This window comes from Doryrhamphus excisus, unplaced genomic scaffold, assembly GCF_030265055.1.
Source record: "Doryrhamphus excisus isolate RoL2022-K1 unplaced genomic scaffold, RoL_Dexc_1.0 HiC_scaffold_24, whole genome shotgun sequence".
NCBI classification, from domain to species: Eukaryota; Metazoa; Chordata; class Actinopteri; order Syngnathiformes; family Syngnathidae; genus Doryrhamphus; species Doryrhamphus excisus.
In genome coordinates, this window is record NW_026652242.1 from 939,676 (window position 1) to 960,981 (window position 21,306).

At 47.5% G+C, this 21,306-nt stretch overlaps 12 non-coding genes across 12 annotated transcripts; 7 read left to right on the forward strand and 5 right to left on the reverse strand.

Moving 5' to 3' along the window:
- Window positions 1–1,314: 1,314 nt before the first annotated feature.
- Window positions 1,315–1,396, reverse strand: trnas-cga (transfer RNA serine (anticodon CGA)). Its single transcript has one exon. It is a non-coding gene; the product is annotated as a tRNA-Ser (tRNA).
- A 2,034-nt stretch (window positions 1,397–3,430) lies between these two features.
- Window positions 3,431–3,512, forward strand: trnas-gcu (transfer RNA serine (anticodon GCU)). Its single transcript has one exon. It is a non-coding gene; the product is annotated as a tRNA-Ser (tRNA).
- Window positions 3,513–4,380: 868 nt separating this feature from the next.
- trnak-uuu (transfer RNA lysine (anticodon UUU)) lies at window positions 4,381–4,453 on the forward strand. The gene has a single exon. It is a non-coding gene; the product is annotated as a tRNA-Lys (tRNA).
- Window positions 4,454–4,985: 532 nt separating this feature from the next.
- trnav-uac (transfer RNA valine (anticodon UAC)) lies at window positions 4,986–5,063 on the forward strand. Its single transcript has one exon. It is a non-coding gene; the product is annotated as a tRNA-Val (tRNA).
- Window positions 5,064–5,434: 371 nt separating this feature from the next.
- Window positions 5,435–5,508, forward strand: trnat-cgu (transfer RNA threonine (anticodon CGU)). The gene has a single exon. It is a non-coding gene; the product is annotated as a tRNA-Thr (tRNA).
- Window positions 5,509–5,891: 383 nt separating this feature from the next.
- On the forward strand, window positions 5,892–5,963 carry trnae-cuc (transfer RNA glutamic acid (anticodon CUC)). The gene has a single exon. It is a non-coding gene; the product is annotated as a tRNA-Glu (tRNA).
- Window positions 5,964–7,046: 1,083 nt separating this feature from the next.
- Window positions 7,047–7,210, forward strand: LOC131111112 (U1 spliceosomal RNA). Its single transcript, XR_009121109.1, has one exon. It is a non-coding gene; the product is annotated as a U1 spliceosomal RNA (small nuclear RNA).
- Window positions 7,211–8,839: 1,629 nt separating this feature from the next.
- trnag-gcc (transfer RNA glycine (anticodon GCC)) lies at window positions 8,840–8,910 on the reverse strand. Its single transcript has one exon. It is a non-coding gene; the product is annotated as a tRNA-Gly (tRNA).
- A 6,413-nt stretch (window positions 8,911–15,323) lies between these two features.
- Window positions 15,324–15,397, reverse strand: trnat-ugu (transfer RNA threonine (anticodon UGU)). The gene has a single exon. It is a non-coding gene; the product is annotated as a tRNA-Thr (tRNA).
- Window positions 15,398–19,105: 3,708 nt separating this feature from the next.
- Window positions 19,106–19,187, forward strand: trnas-gcu (transfer RNA serine (anticodon GCU)). Its single transcript has one exon. It is a non-coding gene; the product is annotated as a tRNA-Ser (tRNA).
- A 255-nt stretch (window positions 19,188–19,442) lies between these two features.
- On the reverse strand, window positions 19,443–19,515 carry trnak-cuu (transfer RNA lysine (anticodon CUU)). Its single transcript has one exon. It is a non-coding gene; the product is annotated as a tRNA-Lys (tRNA).
- A 1,299-nt stretch (window positions 19,516–20,814) lies between these two features.
- On the reverse strand, window positions 20,815–20,885 carry trnag-gcc (transfer RNA glycine (anticodon GCC)). The gene has a single exon. It is a non-coding gene; the product is annotated as a tRNA-Gly (tRNA).
- Between the last annotated feature and the right edge of the window lie 421 nt (window positions 20,886–21,306).

A 21,306-nucleotide genomic window follows, 5' to 3' on the forward strand; every position in this document is an offset into this window, starting at 1 on the left:
TGCAAAGTGGCGCTGAATGACAAAACATCACAACACACGCATGGGATGCCAGGGGAGGCCGAGTACTAACAGAGCTGAGCGAGAGGGCATAAGAAAAAAATTTGTGACCTTGTGGTGGTTACCCGGCAGCACCAAGGATATGGTGCACGTCTGATGCGTAATGCATGCCAGGTGATGTTCATCTAGCGAGCGGACATTCTTGTGGGGGACAAGCTCAACAGTAGGAATGTTGAGAGAACTGACCAGTCCGCTATCAATGAAGTTCTCGTCCGCCCCATAGTCAATTAATGCTGTGGTAGGAGAAGCTTCCCCCGCCCAGGATATCGTACCTTCCACCTGAAGTCGGCCCACCAAAGCGGATGACGCAGCCGGTGTGGTTGGAGCGGGCAGTGCCAGCAGCTGGGGAATATCCCTGGTGGAGGAAGAGCGTTGGCGTGCTGGGCGAACTGGACAGCGGGAAATTGTGTGTAGGACTCCCACAGTACAGGCACAGCCACAGGCGTGGACGGTGACTCCTCTCCGCTGACGAAAGGCGACTGGCTCCCAGTTGCATGGGGACGACACTCCCGACGTCATCAGACGGCGCTCCGCTGCTGGAGCAGGGAGGGAGGAGTGGTGCCGGAAGAGCCCCAGGAGGTGGGATTTGGAGCCGACGTGTGGGTCGGAGAGGCTCCGCCCTCCGCTGTGCGCTGCGCTCCCGCAGCCGGTTGTCGAGTCGAATGGATAGCGACAGAGAGCGGCTGGAATGACAAGGCGCTGCGGAGCGCATATCGGGCGAGCCTCAGCCAACAAGTGCAAGATGAGCTGGCCGCTCGGGATGAGACCCAGACGCTGAGGCTCGCCCGATACGCGTTTCGTAGCGCCTTGTCATTCCAGCAGCTCTCTGCCGCTATCCCGGTTAGCTCAGTTGGTCAGCGTGTGGTGCTCATAATGCCAAGGTCATGGGTTTGACCCCCCGTACTGGCCACTCTTCTTTATGTGCTCCAGGAACAACAAAAGGGCTACAACCCACTGGCCCCCATATCCAACATCACACCACCCACCCACCTGTGAAACACCCTCGACAAGGCCGCTGAAAGACCGAGGAGAGGTAAAGAAAACAGCATGTCAAAGCAGAGTGGCAACAAACCTCTCGGCCACCGAGACTGCAAGAAGCAGATCAATGGGGACAGTGGACCCCATTATCCTCTACCCAAAATTTAGACCTCCAGTGTAGAGAATGCGGGCCGTGAAAGGACAACACCCCGGCCCTCATAACCAACAGTACTCCACCACAAGGTAAACAGCATGGCGGCAACAAATGCCCAGCCAAAGCGTCACAGACAGGATTCCAACCTGTGCGGGGAAACCCCATTGGATTTCGAGTCCAACGCCTTAACCTCTCGGCCACCGTGACTCCTTGGAAAAGACCAATGGGGGCAGGTGACCCCATTGTCCTAGAACCAAATTTTTGCTGATGTCAAGGATCAGCTGGCAACATGTGCATGGGTTTGTGTGAGGGGCTACACAAGTCTTTCCACTTCTAGTTAAAAGCCAGGCACCTCACATTGTTTCCATAAAGTACCAAGGGATTGTCCTGTTGCCCTTGTATTTTGTGGGCAAAAAGGAGGCGTTTGCAAGTGGACCTCAGACCCTATCACTGGTCACCTGAACAGGGACTTGAATCCCGGACACTCAGATCAAAAGTCTAATGTTCAGGTGACTGGCTCAAACTTTGTCTTGTCTGACCACTCTTTTGTCCAGAAGATATTTGGCTAATGTTTTCTTAAACCTGCAAATGTCCAAATACACAAGGGTATTGTCTTTGTAGGGAGCATTGTAGTACATGTGACATGTATACTACATATGACATCAGAAATGATGGGTCTTTATTCAACAGAAGAAGAACAACATTTCTTTTAAATAACAGCATAGGAGCTGCTGAAACACAGAGAAGGCACTGCTGGGATTTGAACCCAGGATCTCCTGTTTACTAGACATGTCTGTCAAAAAATCACAACAGTATACAGTATACCTCAGTATGTTTACAGACCATGGACTCCTCCTAAATTTAGATACATACCCTTATCCATGCCAAAACCACACAACAACCATGACCAAATCCTGACTGACATAACTGACTTGGTACATAATCACCGTCTCAACGGAACTGAATTAGCCCAACTGTTGACATTGACCACAGGCTCCAAGTATGGTGCTTTTTGTATGGCCAATTTGGCCAAAGGGGAATTCAGAACACGCTCGTGGCCCATTGCCATTTTTATGGTACCTGGCGACTTCAACCAGTGAACTCCACTGTACCGCTTATCCTCATCAACGGACTGTATTCCCCACCCTTTACCAGCATGGGGACATTCCAACCCAAGATGAGAACACACTGGACCAGGTGCACAGCAACATAGTACGTGGCACAGACACAGCTTCACCCTACCCCCACTTTTAGCCCAGACTGAAAAAGCAGAGAACCCCCTTTGCAGCTGAAATTGCTCAGTTGGGAGAGCGTTGGATTGAATCTCTAAAGGTCCCTGGTTCAATCCCAGTTTTCAGCACAATTGCTGTTTACATCGTGAGTTGGCAAATAGTTTGTAAAGGGGTGACTTTGTTCTCTTGATTTCATCAACATCGATCACGACAACACAGCCAATGACATATTAAGACCAGACAAGTGCAGTTGGGAGGTGACATACCGAATCCTGATGCATATCATGTTACAATCAGACACAAACAGGATGTAGGACCCAACCTTGAGTTTGCGCAAATGTTCACAGCATTAGGTCTGCAAAGTGTTCAGCTGATGCACATTTACTGGAAAGGAAAATGGGCTTTTGTCACGGTAGCCATGCCGACACAAGCTAAAATGTTTCTCCCGCCAGGACAACACCCACATGAAATTCAAGCTTTGCTCGCAGACGAAAAAGAACCAGCTGGAATGAGCAATCTGCACCTCCAAGTCTGAGTTTATGGTTCTTGCCCAGAAAAGCATAGCTCACAGCCGTAATTGTATAGTGGTTCCTACTCTGTGTTGTGGCCGCAACAACCCCGGCCGATTCAGGGTCATGGCAGGTGTGTGTTGCTTTTGTAATTGTATTGTCTGAAAAGACAAGATTGTCTGTCCACTTGAAGTGTGGTGCTATAAAAATACACTAGTTTTGACCACACCTGTATTTTTAGTAAACATTATTAGCATGCAATGAATCAAAGTATAAGGTACGATGTCGGAGATCAAGAACGCTTTTGTTGGCAAAAAAGCCATAACATATCATTTCGACAATACGGGTATCAAACCCGCTATTTCTTGCATGTAGAGCAAGAACTCTAGCCTTTGAGTTAAATCCCCCCGCTGCACAGGAAGGCTGCCACAATTTCTGCAACACCAAAACACTAATTAAGATGTGTCATTTTGAGTCAACAAGACCATGTCCACAAAGGAGATGAGGTGACCGAGAGGTTAACGTGATGGACTGCTAATCCATTGTGTTCTGCACGCATGGGTTCGAATCCCATCCTCATCATACTATACTAATGCACCAGTTTTGACACCACCTGTGTTTTTAGGAAACATCATTAGAATGCAAATAATTAATTGCATTCTTGTGGGGGACAAGCTCAACAGTAGGAATGTTGAGAGAACTGACCAGTCCGCTATCAATGAAGTTCTCGTCCGCCCCAGAGCCAATTAATGCTGTGGTAGGAGAAGCTTCCCCCGCCCAGGATATCGTACCTTCCACCTGAAGTCGGCCCACCAAAGCGGATGACGCAGCCGGTGTGGTTGGAGCGGGCAGTGCCAGCAGCTGGGGAATATCCATAGGTGGAGGAAGAGCGTTGGCGTGCTGGGCGAACTGGACAGCGGGAAATTGTGTGTAGGACTCCCACAGTCCACAGGCGTGGACGGTGACTCCTCTCCGCTGACGAAAGGCGACTGGCTCCCAGTTGCATGGGGACGACACTCCCAACGTCATCAGACGGCGCTCCGTGTTTTGTCACGGCTGGTGTGTGTTGCTTTTTGTTGTTTTCTTGCCTGAAAGGACTTCTCGCTCGACCCAATTTTACTCTTGGCGAAACACTGATAATCCAGAACATAGCCTTAAACTGCAGGTGCATTAGTTGGAGGGCTCGTGGCCACCTGGTCACCTGAACAGGGACTTGAATCCCGGACACTCAGATCAAAAGTTTATTGTTCAGGTGATTGGCTCAACCTTTGTCTTGTCTGACCATTAACTATTTTTGTCCAGAAGATATTAGGCTTGTCCATGTGGGCAGTTTAAGACCTCCGTCGATCTTGGAGGTGGCAATTTCGGGACAGGGGCTTCTTCATCTCTGCAAGGTCAAGTACAGTATGCCAGAAGATTTTGCCTTGTGAGTTGTCCTCATTCATCAAGCGCCTGGATAGCTCAGTTGGTAGAGCATCAGACTTTTAATCTGATTGTCCAGGGTTCAAGTCCCTGTTCAGGCGGAGAAGAGTAGACCCCACATTACCAGCATGGGGACATACCAACCCAAGATGAGAACACACTGGGCGAGGTACACAGCAACACATGTGGCAGAAACACAGCTTCACCCTGGCCCCTCTTTTAGCCTCTACTGAAAAAGCGGAACACCACCTTTGCAGCTGAAATCGCTCAGTTGGGTGAGTGCGAGAATTAAGATTTAAAGGTCCGTGGTTCAAGCCTGGGTTTGAGCACAATCCCTGTTTACGTTGCGACTTTGCCAATAGTTTGAAAATGCTTATTGGCAGGCTGAAAGGACCTTAACTTCATTCATCAAAGGGCCACCCCCCAGACAACGTTAGAGGAGGTTACAAGCCAAACCTGTCAAGCCGTGATTGTGATTTCATGTTTTGTTGAAGAAAAGCCCATAATTTGTGGAACAATTTTCCCTACAAGGGAGAAACATTTGTCGATTTGGACAATTGTCAATATGCCCCCACATCGGACACATCGTCTTGTGTCATTGTTTGGCAACTGCTTCACCAGTCCCCTTAAAGGGCTTACCCTTCATAGTGTAGTGGTTAGCACGTTTGCCTTACATGCAAAAGGTCCCTAGTTGGAAACTGGGTGGAAGCAAGGCCGTTCAATTCCTTCTTTCACAAAAAAATCAAGGTGACAAATGGGAACAAGGATATGTGCTTGATCCCTGAAGGTGTGTACACGGGCATCTGTCCCCAGTTTGGACACACAATCCATATTTCCCGGATGACTGATCGGGTGCGTCACTGGCCTGCACGAAGGGGCTCATAGGAAGGAGGTGGCCGCTGTGGTGTCGTTGCATGCAAACAACATCCTCATCCTTGACACAGCGAAGACCAAGGAGGAGAATAATCGTGGATTCGGTCCGCTTACACTGGCAGGATTTCACCAGTCCTGTTGAAAGCCTGGCCACTGGTGTGGTTTCCGTCATGCAGTGGTTCGCCTAACACTGAAGACACTCCTTCGCCGACGCTGTGGCTTAGTTGGTCAAAGTTCCTGTCTCGTAAACAGGAGGTCCTGGGTTCAAATCCCAGCAGTGCCTTGCATATGTGTTTCAGCGACTCCATTTTTTTCTCTCCAACATTTCAAGTAAATGTTTTGAATCAGACGTCATGTTCTGTTGAAAAAATATCCATCATTTCTGATGTCATATGTAGCATAAATGTCATATGTACTACAATGCTCTCGACAAAGGCAAAAACATTGTGCATTTGGACATTTGCAGGGCTAAGAAAACAGACCACATTAGCAAAACAAAAGAGGTTCGGGTCTAACATTTAAGGGAAGCGCTCTACTATCTGAGGTAATTCCCCTGCTGCTGCAATGTTGGCAGAGAAGGTCCAGTCACAGAACTATTTTGGTTCCTTTGCTGGAGTACGTCAAAGTGACACTGTCTCTGCCTTGCTGAGTGCAGACATAAAGCAGTCCCTGGTGGTCTAGTGGCTAGGATTCGGCGCTCTCACCGCAGCGGCCCGGGTTCGATTCCCGGTCAGGGAATTTACATTTGGGTAGGTTTTGACTGGAGCTAGGATTTGTCTTCGGCCTCGGTCGAATGGTTGGGGTCATCTTGAAGCACAAACCGTTGTCATCCTGAAGCGACTGACAACAGAAATATAAACAAAACATGGACAACACAATAAGACAAGGTCCTCGACTGAGAATGCTGTCAGGCCTGGGTTTAGGGTGAGACAGAGCATTTGTCGGATGCTCAGGGATAGATCCTTGTTAGAATAAAATGTAGATAGAATGAACATAGCATCAGTTATCACCCTTATATCCATTTGCTTAGACAATAGAAAGAGTGTTTGAATGTGCTGAAGAAGAAATGTTCCTGTGACCCTGATCAGAGACCCCCAGCAACCCCCAGGTCCTGGAGGTGCCTGGATGCGCCAACCGCAACCCTGCAGATGTTCACGTAAATCCTGCAAGAACGTGTCAAGATAAGAACTCATAAAACAATAAAAGTAATTCCTCTCATATACACACAAATACACATAGAGAAACAAATACAGCTCGTGCAACTGCCACCCCTAGACCCCTAGAGTTGCATGACCATGTAGTAGGGACCCCCGAAAGAGAATAAATAAAGAGGAGTTTGAACTGCATACTCAGTGGAGCGGCATGTAACTGGGTATGTGGTTTCACTCTCCTCGCTGCGAGTAACTTTGAATATTGTTGTCTGTCTCTTCTGTATTTCTGCATTTAAGTGTTTTTACAAGTGTCACAGGAGTTTGACCCTGACAACCCACTGACTCACAACGACCTTGCACATCTACACGTGTCAGGGTTAAACATATTGGCCTCTCATGTTACATGGTGTGACTAGGGACGTGGAGTCAGTACTTCAGTCTCCGCATTGAACGTCTGCAGCAACTGCCCTAAGCCACTTGCTGCCGCTGCCTTTGCTCAGAATGAAGTCACAAGAGTGCCACACAGACTGACTCCTTGAGATAACCAAAGTCCTGTCTCTGAATTTGGACACAGGTCAAGTGGCTGGGCTTGTTGTGGGCGACCTGATGAGACCACCACTCAGCATGTGGCATGTGCGAGAGACTAGTCCGGGCGGGACCGGTGCAACTCATACTTACCTGCCAGGGGAGATACCATGATCAAGAAGGTGGTTCACCCAGGGCGAGGCTCAGCCATTGCACATGGGTTGAGCTGACCTCTGCGAATTCCCCAAATGCGGGAATCTCGACTGCATAATTTGTGGTAGTGGGGGACTGCGTTCGCGCTCTCCCCTTATCCCGTGTTTAAAACAAGAGGCAGCACCGTGCCGAGCTCCTTGGCTTGCGAGTGCAGCCAGACCGAGCAAGAAACGACCAGCCCAGCACTACCAATGCTTGCTGGAAAGGTCTGCCCGTCCACGGGAGACAACCAACCAGCCGTGAGGCCGATCTGCTCTCAGTCAGGAAACCTCAATGAGAAACGGCAACAAGACAGAGAAAGGGGCGTCGACAACCATTTCGATTGATCTGAGTCTAAAGTTCAAGGTTTGCTCGCAGGCAAATTTGAAGCAGCAAGAATGAGCAATCCGCACCTCTGAGTAGGAGTTCATGGTTCTCACCCAAAAAACGATAGCTTGTAGCCGTAATCGTGTTCTTGTTTGTATTCTGTGTTTTGTCTGAGTCACGGCTGGTGTGTGTTGCTTTTTGTTGTTTTCTTGCCTGAAAGGACTTCTCGCTCAGCCAAAGCAAAGCCAGGTAAAAACGCGTAATCATTTGTCCCTTTGTTGGAATAGTTGCATCTTGTGCCTGTAGTGACACTGCCTGCAGCAATGGTTATTTAACCACCACCACCTGCTCATACCCCGTTGGAGCAGCAGCAACCACCTCCTGTGTCAAAAAACTCAAACAAAAACCATGTCTGTGCTGTGGCCAACCAAAATCAAAATATCAAGTGGATAGGACATCAACCACGACGTTCATCAACAAGGCCCTGTCAGATAATCTTAGTGCTGCAGAAGGTCTGACAGACCCTAAGATGCCATTTAAAGATTTCAGTCAAACAGACTTCTTCCAGCGAGAGGTGGATGAGACAAGAAAGAGGGTGGAGGAAAAACAGCAGAAGAAGAGAAAGAGGGATGAATCCCCTCCACTCCCTGTCCGAAAGTGCCTCTGCAGGATGCAGCTGAAGCAGGGCCGGAAAAGCCCCCGCATCCACACTGGCTTCAGAGAAGTACATCTACTGTCCTGCCAAAGTGTTCTCCATCTATAGAGAGCACAGGATGGAAAAAGAGATGAGCTGGAGGGAGTTCCAGGCCTCTCCTTTCTATGAAAAGGAGAAACAAAGGCGGCAAAATAAGTGAACAATGTGTATATTCATTATTCATAACTGCTTACATGTAGATTTTTTTTATTATTATTGAGAGTGTTCTTGAGTGTGGCAACCTGATAAATAAATATTCTTTGTGACATTGCATTGATTTTGTATTTTATTTCAAGCACTGGTATCAATATAAGCCTGATAGGAATAATTTGTAATTATATAGGGATTCATTGGAAAAAAATAATATTGTGGAGAAGAAAACTGTGACTTGACTGATGCCTTAGACGGGATTCAAATACCTGACTTCATTTCTCCAAAGTCTCTCTGCTTGTCTGACATCTGTCTCGCATCCTGATTGGCTGGCAGCAAATGTCAACAACACAAGCAATTGCACAGAGACTACATCAGCATCACTGCAGTAAGGTTTCAATAAGTTTCTACTTCTGACAGAAATGTGCAAATACTCAAGTGCTGTCCACCTTAACTGTCAGGTGGTCCGTTCTCTTACGTTTCAGGTGTCATTCTGAGTTCTACCCTTTAGCAGGAAAAAGAGCCTTTGTACTTTTTCACATGAACTCTAAAGAAAGGTACAAGCAGAGATGCACTGCATTGGCTGGGAATTGGACCCAGGGCTCCCGCTCGGCAAGCGAGAATTCTACCACTGAACCACCAATGCCACATGGGGTTGCACTGTCGGAGAAAAGTGGCTGAGCCTATGCAAAGTGGCACTGAATGACAAAACATCACAATGTCATACTCTTTGGATTTAGCTCCTTCTGGCGTAATGGGATCCACAACAATCATGTCAGGTGTGGATGCACCGTAGACTCGTTTTTGAAGGGCAAGTGACAAAAAGAGGTACGTGGATCAAAATTCAGCTGCCAAAGTTTCACGGACCAAGCACCCAGGTACTGCTGGGATTTGAACCCAGGATCTCCTGTTTATTAGACAGGCACTTTCACCAGCTAAGCCATAGTGCCAGCTGAGCATGTCAACCTGGCAATGCTGCCTTTACTCTTCTAGACAGTAACTGCTTGCAACGTTGAGACAACGCCATTTGTCGTGTGTCATTCGGTCAGCAGGTGGGGAATCCCGTATATATTTGGCACCGATACAAAGGGTTTACCTATTGGGAAGAATGCAAGGGCTCTCCAAAAGAGTCCAACACAAGTGTCACACGAGGGTCTGGAAATGGTCCCTGGGACTGACACAAATAACTAGGTTGTTAATCTGGACTAACATAACATAATACCCACATGGGAAACAAAACGCAGTGTGAATGTGTGAATGCCTTTTAAAAAGTAGCCTCTGGAGGGTCAGGGTGGCCGAGTGGTCGAAGGCACTGCCTTCAGGTGCAGTGCCTGGACAGTAAACCAGGGGTACTTTTCAAAATGTCTGCTGCTGAAAAGTGTACAAAGAAGACCTATTGTATCCCGGGATCTTGCATTTCTCCTGAAAACAGGCTTTGTATCTCAACATGACCTCTGATAAAAAAGTATGGAAATACCAGTAGAGGACTGCTGGAATTGGAACCAATGAGCCCCTAGACATGTAATTTGACCAACTAAAGCATCGTGCCTGTGAAGCATGCAAACTTGACTTGAATGGGGCCTTTAGTAGAAAAGGAAATCCTGGGCATCTGGCACGGACACAAAAACAGTTCACCAATGGGGAAACATGTTCATACAAGGGAGGGAGACCAAAGTGTCAATTGTCACCAGTGAAACACCCTCGAGAGGTAAACAAAACAGCATGTCAAAGCAGAGCGTCAACAATCCTCTCAGTCACCAAGACTGCAAGGAGCAGATCAATGGGGGCAGTGGACCCCATTATCCTCTACCCAAAATTTAGACCACGAGTGCAGAGAATGCGGACCGTGAAGGAACAACAAAAGCCCCCGTCGACAACACCCTGCCCCTCATAACCCCCCGGCCCCATAACCAACAGCGCAGAACCCAGTGAACTGCGAAACACCCCCATCAAGGCAACCAACCGACCAGGTAAAGGTAAAGAAAACAGCATGGCACGGAGAATGCGGTCTGTTAAGGATGAGTTAGTCGATTTTAGCTGGAAACATTTGATGCAATGGTGTCCTGTGGTCGATTAGCTCAGTTGATCAGAGCGTGGTGCTAATAAAGCCACGGTCATGGGTTCACCCCCGTACCGACCACTCTTCTTTATCTGCTCCAGGAACAACAAAAGCCCACGGCAAAAACCCATCGGGCCCCATAACCAACAGCGCACAACCCAATCAACTGCGAAACACCCCCATCAAGGCCGCTAACTGACCGGGGAAAGGTCAAGAAAACAGCATGGCAAAGCAGAGCGGTGGCAAACCTCTCGCGCACCGTGACTGCATGAAGCAGATCAATGGGGGCGGCCACCCCATTGTCCTCTACCCAAAATTTAGACCCCGAGTGCAAAGAACAAACAGCAACAAAAGCCCACGTCGACAACACCCCGCCCTCATAACCAACAGGACACCAGGAAAACCTATCCAAGGGTCAATGTACGTCAGTTTGGAAGCACCGAACCAGGGTGAGGTTGACACACCTTGTCTGGTCCTCAGGGCGTCCGTGGCATGAGGTGAGACCCTACGGAAGTAGCACTATGCACTAGGCGCTCCACATCAATTGACAATACTGTTATTGGAGGAAGGAAAGAAATCAGGGCACAAACACCAGTCATGTTCTCGGTCGGTAACCTATCACTCACGTCGGGTCCACCGCACCACTACCAGAGGTCAGCCCTGAGGAGCGACCAGAAGAAGGCATCCACCAGTAAGGTAGAATTACACTAAGAGGTATTAATGCCGGGTTGTACAAATCGGGAACCTGTGGAAACGGTAATGCACATAAATTTACCTTTCACCACTGTGCTGCTGAATATGGGCTTACCTTTGACCTCTGTAACCTCGGGGTGCGCGAATGGCCTACAATTAGCCAATAAAACAAAGGATTCCTTGTAGAATTTAGGCAATCGATCCCGCTACCTCTCACATGCAAAGCAAGCGCTATACCATTTGAGCTAATTCCCCTGCTTTTCCTGAATTGGCAGAGAAGGTCCAGTCTCAGAACTATATTGGTTCTTGAATTAACTCAGAGCAAATGACTACTGGATCCTGGGAGGGAGCAAAGCAGTGGCTCAACATATTTGACAGTGCATCCCATGCCAGAAAGCTCGAGGAGCCACAGAGGAACAAAAGATGGCTGACTTACCTCAAGACCACATTGAGCCTTCTCCACCAATTACCTATGGTGGCATGGATTGTTTTGGCCCGTTTCACACAAAACAAGGGCGTAAAGAACAAAAACAGTACAGTCTACTATTCACTTGTCTATGTTCTGGAGGTGTTCACATAGAGATGCTGGAGGACTTGACCACTGACTCATTCATCAATGCCCCAAGATGCTTCATTGCCATCAGAGGTGCTGTTTGGCACATCCGATCAGATCAGGGAACATACTTAGTTTGAACTAAAAATGAAATGGAAAAGTCTCTAAAGGAAATAAACACAGAAAGAGTAACAGAATACCTGGCAGACAAGCAATGCAACTTTGTCATAAATGCAAGCCATATGGGAGGTGTTTGGGAGCGCCAGATCAGAACCATCAAAAGCGTGCTCATTTCAGTCCTAGCAAACAGTGCTGGCAGGTTGAGTGACAGTTCCTTGAGAACCTTTCTTTAGGAAGCCATGTCTGTTGTGAATAATCACCCTCTTACTGTGGACAATGTAAACAACCCATGTGTCTGGAACCACTGACACCTAACCACCTGATTACCATGTAGTCATCTATTCCCATGCCACCACGTGTTTCCAAAATGGCGCTGCGGACGGCTGCCTTGGTGTGTTGGTCCTCCAGCACCTGGACTCCGCAGGAACCTATGCTAGGATCCTGTTTGTGGACTTCAGCTCCGCCTTCAACACCATCCTCCCAACTCTGCTCCAGGAGAAGTTCTCCCAGCTGAGCGTGCCTGACTCCACCTGCAGGTGGATTACAGACTTCCTGTCTGACAGGAAACAGTGCGTGAAGCTGGGGAAACACATCTCAGATACAAAAACCGTCAGCACCTGATCCCCCCAGGGCTGCGTTCTTTCTCCTCTGCTCTTCTCCCTGTACACAAACAGTTGCACCTCCAGTCACCAGTCTGTCAAGCTCCCGAAGTCTGCGGACGACACCACCCTCATCGGACTCATCTCTGACGGCGACAAGTTTGCCTACAGGTGAGAGGTTGACCATCTGGTGACTTGGTGCAACCTGAACAACCTGGAGCTCAACGCCCTAAAAACAGTGGTGATGGTTGTGGACAACAGGAAGAACTCAGCCTCTCCTGTCCCCATCACCCTCTGTGACTCTATGATTGACATTGTGGAGTCCTTCCGCATCATCTCATCTCCCAGGACCTCCAGTGGGAGCCGAACATCAGCTCCCTCATCAAGAAGGCACAGCAGAGGATGTACTTCCTACGTTCCTATGGCAGCTGAAGAAATTCATCCTGCCAAAGACAATGTTGGTGCACTTCTACAGCTCCATCATTGAGTCCATCCTCACCTCCTGCAATCTCCCGTCCCTCCAGGATCTGTACGCCTCCAGGACCCTAAGGCGTGCAGAAAAGGATTGTGGCCGATCCTTCTCAACCCGGACACAGTCTCTTTGAGAGGAGGCTGCGGTCCATCAGGACCAAAACCTCACGCCACAAGAACAGTTTCTTCCCGTCTGCTGTCAGCCTCATCAACAAGTCCCGGAACCAGCCAAGGTGTTGAGGGAATCTGTTTCAGGGGCCTTAAAATCTCATCTCTCTTATTTGCAGATGATGTGGTTCTTATGGCCTCTACGGGCTGTGACCTTCAGCGCTTACTGGGACGGTTTGCATCTGAGTGCGAAGCGTCTGGGATGAGACTCAGTACCTCCAAATCAGAGGCCGTGGTTCTCAGTCGTAAAAGGGTGGAGTGCTCCCTCCGGGTTGGGAATGAGGTCCTACCCCAGGTGGAGGAGTTTAGGTATCTTAGGTATGGTCACGAGTGAGGGAAAGTGGGAGCGTGAGGTCGACAGATGGATCGGCGCAGCCTCGGCAGTAATGTGGTCGCTGTAACAGACCGTCGTGGTTAAAAAAGCTCTCAATTTACCGGTCGATCTATGTTCCCACCCTCACCTATGGTCATGAGCTTTGGGTCATGACCGAAAGAATGACATCTCGGATACAGGCAGCTGAAATGAGTTTCCTCCGTAGGGTAGCTGGACTCATCCTAAGAGATAGGGTGAGGAGCTCAGTCATCCGGGAGCGCTCAGAGTAGAGCTGCTTCTCCTTCACATCGAGAGGAGTCAGTTGAGGTGGCTCGGGCATCTAGTCCGGATGCCTCCCGGACGCCTCCCTGGTGAGGTGTTCCGGGCATACCCAGCCGGGAAAAGGCCCCGGGGCAGACCTAGGACATGCTGGAGGGATTATGTCTCACAGCTGGCCTGGGAACACCTTGGTGTCCTCCCGGTGGAGATGGAGGAGGTGGCCGGGGACCGGGAAATCTGGGCTTCCCTACCAAGACTGCTGCCCCCCGCGACCTGGACCTGGATAAGCGGAGGAAGATTGATGGATGTGGAGGTGGAGAGGTGTGACATTTCTGATCAAATTCAGAGGTCATGTGTTGGTCCCGAAAACGGTCTTTGCATTTTTTTACACCGATGAAAGGTATAAAAACAGCCCTGTTGCATTCGGAATCGGACCCGGGTCTCCGGGTCTGCTGAAACGACCGAAACATTCCCCATTCATTTCCAATTATAGCGAAAGCCCATTATGAATGTAATATACTTTTGTCCAGGAGTGGCGCTGTGGCCGCTTTTTCCTCCATCCATGTTGAACTTCGGGTAATAAACAGCACAATTGCTTTTTCCGAGCGAGCGAGCGACGAGACGGACAAAACTACAGTAAAAGAAAACAGCACAAATACTTGAAAATATTTTGTCTTTGAACTGTTCTGCTTTCATGTTTTTATGTGGCTGTTTGTGGTGTGGCGGTGCCACTTCCGCTATTGTTCGTTATTTACGACCGCCGCAGTATACCTATTACACGTAGTATACCTATTAGCATTAGCAACAGTTACATTACATTAGCAACAGCTTCAGCCAAAGCAAAGCCAGGTAAAAACTTAATCATGTGTCCCTTTGTTCTCATAGTTGCATCTTGTTTGAACCAAATTACAAATGTGTGTTTCATGGTTTTATTTGCCAAGAGCCCAAAAAAGATTGTCCATCCAAACTTCTCCAACTGCTGCCCACACTGGACCAGTGAAGACTGGAGGGAGGGTATTTCTCCTTTCTATGAAAAGGAGAAACAAAGACGGCAAAATAAGTGAACAATACGTATATTTATTATTCATAACTGCTTACATGTAGATTATTATTTATTTTTTATTATTGAGAGTGTTCTTGAGTGTGGTACCCTGATAAATAAATATTCTTTGTTACATTGCATTGATCCTCTCGCCCGAAGACAGCTGGGATAGGCTCCAGCACCCCCCGCGACCCTTGTGAGGAAAAGCGGTAGAAAATGAATGAATGACATTGCATTGATTTTGTATTTTATTTCAAGCACTGGTATCAATATAAGCCTGATAGGAATAGTTTGTAATGATATAGGGATTAATTGGAAAACAATAATATTGTGGAGAAGAAAACAGTCACTTGACTGATGACTTAGACGGGATTTGAAAACCTGAATTCATTTCTCTGAAGTCTCTCTGCTTCTCCGACGTCTCTCTTGCATCCCGATTGGCTGGCAGCAAATGTCAACACCACACGCGCGGCCCCCGCTTGGCAAGTGAGAATTCTACCACTGAACCACCAATGCCACGTGGGGACACACTGTAAGAGAAAAAAATTAAACTATCAAGTGGATGAGCCTCTGCAAAGTGGCGCTGAATGACAAAACATCACAATGTCATACTCTTTGGATTCAAGCACCTTCTGGCGTAACGGGATCCACAACAATCATGTCAGCTGTGGATGCACCATTGACTCGTTTTTGAAGGGCAAGTGACAAAAAGAGGTACGTGGGTCAGAAATCAGCTGCCAAAGTTTCACGGACTAAGCAGCCAGGCACTGCTGGGATTTGAACCCAGGATTTCCTGTTTACAAGACAGGCACTTTGACCAGCTAAGCCACAGCGCCAGCCGAGTAAGTCACCCTGGCAATGCTGCCTTTACTCTTCTAGACATAAACTGCTCCAACGCTGAGATGATGCCATTTGTCGTGTGTCATTCGGTCAGCAGGGGGAGAATCCCGTATATTTGGCACCGATACAAAGGGTTTACCAATTGGGAAGAATGCAAGGGCTCTCCACAAGTGTCACACAAGGGTCTAGAAACGGTCCCTGGGACTGACACAAATAACTAGGCTGTTAATCTGGACTAACTGTTAGAATAAAAAGTAAATTCAATTATTATAGTGTTAAGTTATCACCCTTATATCCGTTTGCTTAGACAATAGACAATAGTCTTGAGTGTTTTGAAGCAGCATTCCAAGACGCTGACCAGCAACTCCCAGCACCACTAATCTTGCAGGTGCCTGGGAATATCAGTAGCTACCTTGAAGATGTTCCTGTTCATCATGCAAAATGCGCCAAGATAAGAACACATAAGAACACAAAAAGTAATTGCTCTCACATACACACACACACACAGACAACAAGTACAGCTCGTGCAACTGCTTGCTTCCCCCTCCCCTTAGAGTTGCACAACCATGTATTAGGGACCTCCTAAAGAAAATAAAAAGAGAGGAGCATGAATGGCATCCTCAGAGTGGAGCGGCATGTCACTGGGTTTGTTTTTTCACTCTTCTCGCTGCGAGAAATTTTGAATTTTGTTGTCTGTCTCTTCTGTAATTAAAGTGTCACAGGAGTTTGAACCTGAACCTGAAGTTTGGTGCTGCATTCAGGTTGCAGTCTCTAATGAGGCGTCGGTTTGAGTCCCACTTCTGACAGCTTCTTGCATCTTGAAGTGGCGTCACCCTTCATTCTAAAGTGGCCGAGGCTGCTCCTCATGGGCAGTAAACCAGGGGTGCTTTTCAAAATGACCACTGCTGAAAAGTATACAAAGCAGACCTATTGCATTCTGGGGTCTTGCGTTTCTCCAGAAAACAGTCTTTGTTCTTCAACATGACCTCTGATAAAAAGTATGAAAACCAGAGTCATGGAAATACCAGTAGAGGACTGCTGGAATTAGAACCAATGAGCCCCTCTTTGCTAGGCATGTAATTTGACCAACTAAAGCATAGTGCCTGCGAAGCATGCAAACTTGACAATGATGCCTTTAGTAAAAAAGGAAATCCTGTGCATCTGGCACCGACACAAAAACAGTTCACCAATGGGGAAAAATGTTCATAAAAGGGAGGGAGCCCAAAGCCAAACACATGTGTCAATTGAGCGGCCCTGGGTGGGCTCGAACCACCAACCTCTCAGTTAACAGCCGAACGCGCTGACCAATTGCTGCATAGAGACTACATCCGCATCACTGCAGTAAGGTTTCAGTAAGTTTCCACTTTTGACAGAAAGTTGCAAATACTCAAGTGCTGTCCACCTTAACTCTCAGGTGGTCCGGTCTGTTACTTTTCAGGTGTCATTCTGAATTCTGCCCTTTGGCAGGAAAAGAGCCTTTGTCCTTTTTCAACATGAGCTCTGGGTAAAAGCTTAGATATACTGTATTGGCCGGGAATCAGACCCGGGCCTCCCGCTTGGCAAGCGAGAATTCTACCACTGAACCACCAATGCCCGCCTGAGGTGCCTACCTTTTAACTGGAACTGGAAAGGCTTGTGTAGCCCCGCACACAAACCAAGTGTCTTCCTCACATGCACACCCAATGTGGGTCTCAAACCCAGGACCCTGAGAGTAAGAGTCTCATGCTCTACCCACTGAGCTAACCAGGCCTTTTTCTGCTGTAGATATAATTTTTTGTTTTTCTTTTTTATCGATGTGGCCATCTTGATGTTTGATCAATTCCACAGACAACCTTGTTTCAGAAGGAGTGAGACTTTCAGTCATCTGTAGTTCTACAGTCTCCGACTCAGGCAACATCTTTGTACCCGACATTTCCAATTTATGATCACTCTGCAACCGCCCCTGAACAGACACCCATGTCCACCCTCTCTTGGGGAACTATTGACTCGACTCAATTAAATGACTAAAACTAAAACCAAAAGACCATAGTTGGAATCCTCCCAGCCTCGTTGGCATATCAACGAGTATGTCCACACCCCGAGGTTATCAAACTCGCTCCCAAGGAAATGTTGGAACTCGGGAAAGCATTAATGGCAAGAAGTAGGATTAAGAATCCTACTTCTTGCCAAAACCTACCCTTTGAAGTAGAAGGAGAAGCCTACCCTATGGTAGAAGATAAGATATGCCTTTATTCACCCCTCAGTGGGAAAATTTGCAAGTTCCTGCAAGTTCCGCAACAGCAGGGGGAGTATCTCAGTATGTTTACAGACCATGGACTCCTCCTAAATTTAGATAAATAGCCTTATCCATGCCAAAACCACACAACAACCTTGACCAAATCCTGACTGACATAACTGACTTGGTACATAATCACCGTCTCAACGGAACTGAATTAGCCCAACTGTTGACATTGACCACAGGCTCCAAGTATGGTGCTTTTTGTACGGCCATTTAGCCAATTCTGCCAAAGAGGAATTCAGAACACCCCCGTGGCCCATTGCCATTTTTATGGTACCTGGCGACTTCAACCAGTGAACTCCACTGTACCGCTTATCCTCATCGACGGACTGTATTCCCCACCCTTTACCAGCATGGGGACATTCCAACCCAAGATGAGAACACACTGGACCAGGTACACAGCAACATAGTACGTGGCACAGACACAGCTTCACCCTACCCCCACTTTTAGCCCAGACTGAAAAAGCAGAGAAACCCCTTTGCAGCTGAAATTGCTCAGTTGGGAGAGCGTTGGATTGAATCTCTAAAGGTCCCTGGTTCAATCCCAGTTTTCAGCACAATTGCTGTTTACATCGTGAGTTGGCAAATAGTTTGTAAAGGGGTGACTTTGTTCTCTTGATTTCATCAAAATCGATCACGACAACACAGCCAATGACATATTAAGACCAGACAAGTGCAGTTGGGAGGTGACATACAGAATCCTGATGCATATCATGTTACAATCAGACACAAACCCGACCTTGAGTTCGCGCAAATGTTCACAGCATTAGGTCTGCAAAGTGTTCAGCTGATACACATTTACTGGAAAGGAAAATGGGCTTTTGTCACGGTAGCCATGCCGACACGAGCTAAAATGTTTCTCCCGCCAGGACAACACCCACATGAAATTCAAGCTTTGCTCGCAGACGAAAAAGAACCAGCTGGAATGAGCAATCTGCACCTCCAAGTCTGAGTTTATGGTTCTTGCCCAGAAAAGCATAGCTCACAGCCGTAATTGTATAGTGGTTCCTACTCTGTGTTGTGGCCGCAACAACCCCGGCCGATTCAGGGTCATGGCAGGTGTGTGTTGCTTTTGTAATTGTATTGTCTGAAAAGACAAGATTGTCTGTCCACTTGAAGTGTGGTGATGTAAAAATACACTAGTTTTGACCACACCTGTATTTTTAGTAAACATTATTAGCATGCAATGAATCAAAGTATAAGGTACGATGTCGGAGATCAAGAACGCTTTTGTTGGCGAAAAAGCCATAACATATCATTTCGACAATACGGGTATCAAACCCGCTATTTCTTGCATGTAGAGCAAGAACTCTAGCCTTTGAGTTAAATCCCCCCGCTGCACAGGAAGGCTGCCACAATTTCTGCAACACCAAAACACTAATTAAGATGTGTCATTTTGAGTCAACAAGACCATGTCCACAAAGGAGATGAGGTGACCGAGAGGTTAAGGTGATGGACTGCTAAGCCATTGTGTTCTGCACGCATGGGTTCGAATCCCATCCTCATCGGACTATACTAATGCGCCAGTTTTGACACCACCTGTCTTTTTAGGAAACATCATTAGAATGCAATTAATCCAAGCATCCGGTACGATGTGGGAGATTGAGAATGCTTTTTGCAGGCAGGCATCGATTCCACTTCATCTCACATGCGAAGTGAGCGCTCTACCATTTGTGGTCCTACAAGAATGAAATGTTTTCCGCATGTTGCAGAATTTTCCACAGGAAAGAAATCTTTAAGATGTATCACCAAAAGAGCTGAACCGCCCAATGTGGGGCTCGAACCCACTACCCTGAGATTAAGAGTCTCATGCTCTCCCGACTGAGCTAACCGGGCCTTTTTCTGCCAAGATATCACTTTTTATTTTTTTTAAATTGATGTGGTCTTCTTGATGTTTGATCAATTCCACACCCAACCTAGTTTCTCGGGGAACAAAGGAGCGAGAGGTTCAGTCATAGCTGAGAACTTTGGAAGTGTAGTCATCTTAACCCTCCTGTTATGTTCATTTGCCAGGAACAGCCATGATGTTCCCGGGTCAGTTTGCATGTTTATTTATCTGAAAGATGTCCAAAACCAAACAAATCCCCACAAGCATTGTTAGTTATTCACTACTAACTCCATTACTAACTATTCTATCAATCTTTAGTGCAATGGTGTACCTTACCTCTCACAGGTAGTGGTTTAATTAATTTTAATTAATTAATGAATTGAATTAATCAGATGCATCATGACCAGTCTGCATCAAAACATTATCTGAAATCCTGTGGCAGGTTTCTGGCATTGATTCTTAATTCAGTTGCCATCCCTGATAGATGGTAATGGTAATCATGCCCGCGTGGCAGGCGAGTCTCTTTGCTTGTCTGACGTCTGTGTCGCATCCTGATTGGCTGGCAGCAAATGTCAACAACACGCGCGCGGCCCCGCGCGGCCCCCGCTTGGCAAGTGAGAATTCTACCACTGAACCACCAATGCCACGTGGGGACACACTGTAAGAGAAAAAAAATTCAACTGTCAAGTGGATGAGCCTCTGCAAAGTGGCGCTGAATGACAAAACATCACAATGTCATACTCTTTGGATTCAAGCACCTTCTGGCGTAATGGGATCCACAAGAATCACGTCAGCTGTGGATGCAACGTCAATTCGTTCTTGAAGGGCAAGTGACAAAAAGAAGTACATGGTTCACAAATCAGCTGCCAAAGTTTCACTGACCAAGCACCCAGGCACTGCTGGCATTTGAACCCAGGATCTCCTGTTTACTAGACAGGCACTTTGACCAGCTTAGCCACAGTGCCAGCAGTGCATCTGGCACCAACACAAAAACAGTTCGCCAATGGGGAAAAATGTTCATACAAGGGAGGGAGTCCAAAGTCCAACAAATGTGTGAATTGAGAGTCCCTGGGTGGGCTCGAACCACCAACCTCTCAGTTTACAGCCAAATGTGCTGACCAATTGCGCGACAGAGACTACAACAGCATGACTGCAGTCAGGTTTCACTAAGTGCTGTCCACCTTAATTCTCGGGTGGTCCGGTCTGTTACGTTTCAGGTGTCATTCTGAATACTGCCCTTTCGCAGGAAAAGAGCCTTTGTACTTTTTCAACATGAGCTCTAAAGAAAGGTACAAGCTGAGATATACTGCATTGGCCGGGAATCGGACCCGGGCCCCCCGCTTGGCAAGCGAGAATTCTACCACTGAACCACCAATGCCACATTGGGAAACACCATCGGAGAACAAATTAAATTGTCGAGTGGATGTGCCTCTGCAAAGTGGCGCTGAATGACAAAACATCACAATCACAACACACGCACATGATGCCAGGGGAGGCCGAGTACTAACAGAGCTGAGCGAGAGGGCATAAAAAAAAAATAGTGACCTTGTGGTGGTTACCCGACAGCACCAAGGATATGGTGCACGTCTGATGCGTAATGCATGCCAGGTGATGTTCATCTAGCGAGCGGACATTCTTGTGGGGGACAAGCTCAACAGTAGGAATGTTGAGAGAACTGACCAGTCCGCTATCAATGAAGTTCTCGTCTGCCCCAGAGTCAATTAATGCTGTGGTAGGAGAAGCTTCCCCCGCCCAGGATATCGTACCTTCCACCTGAAGTCGGCCCACCAAAGCGGATG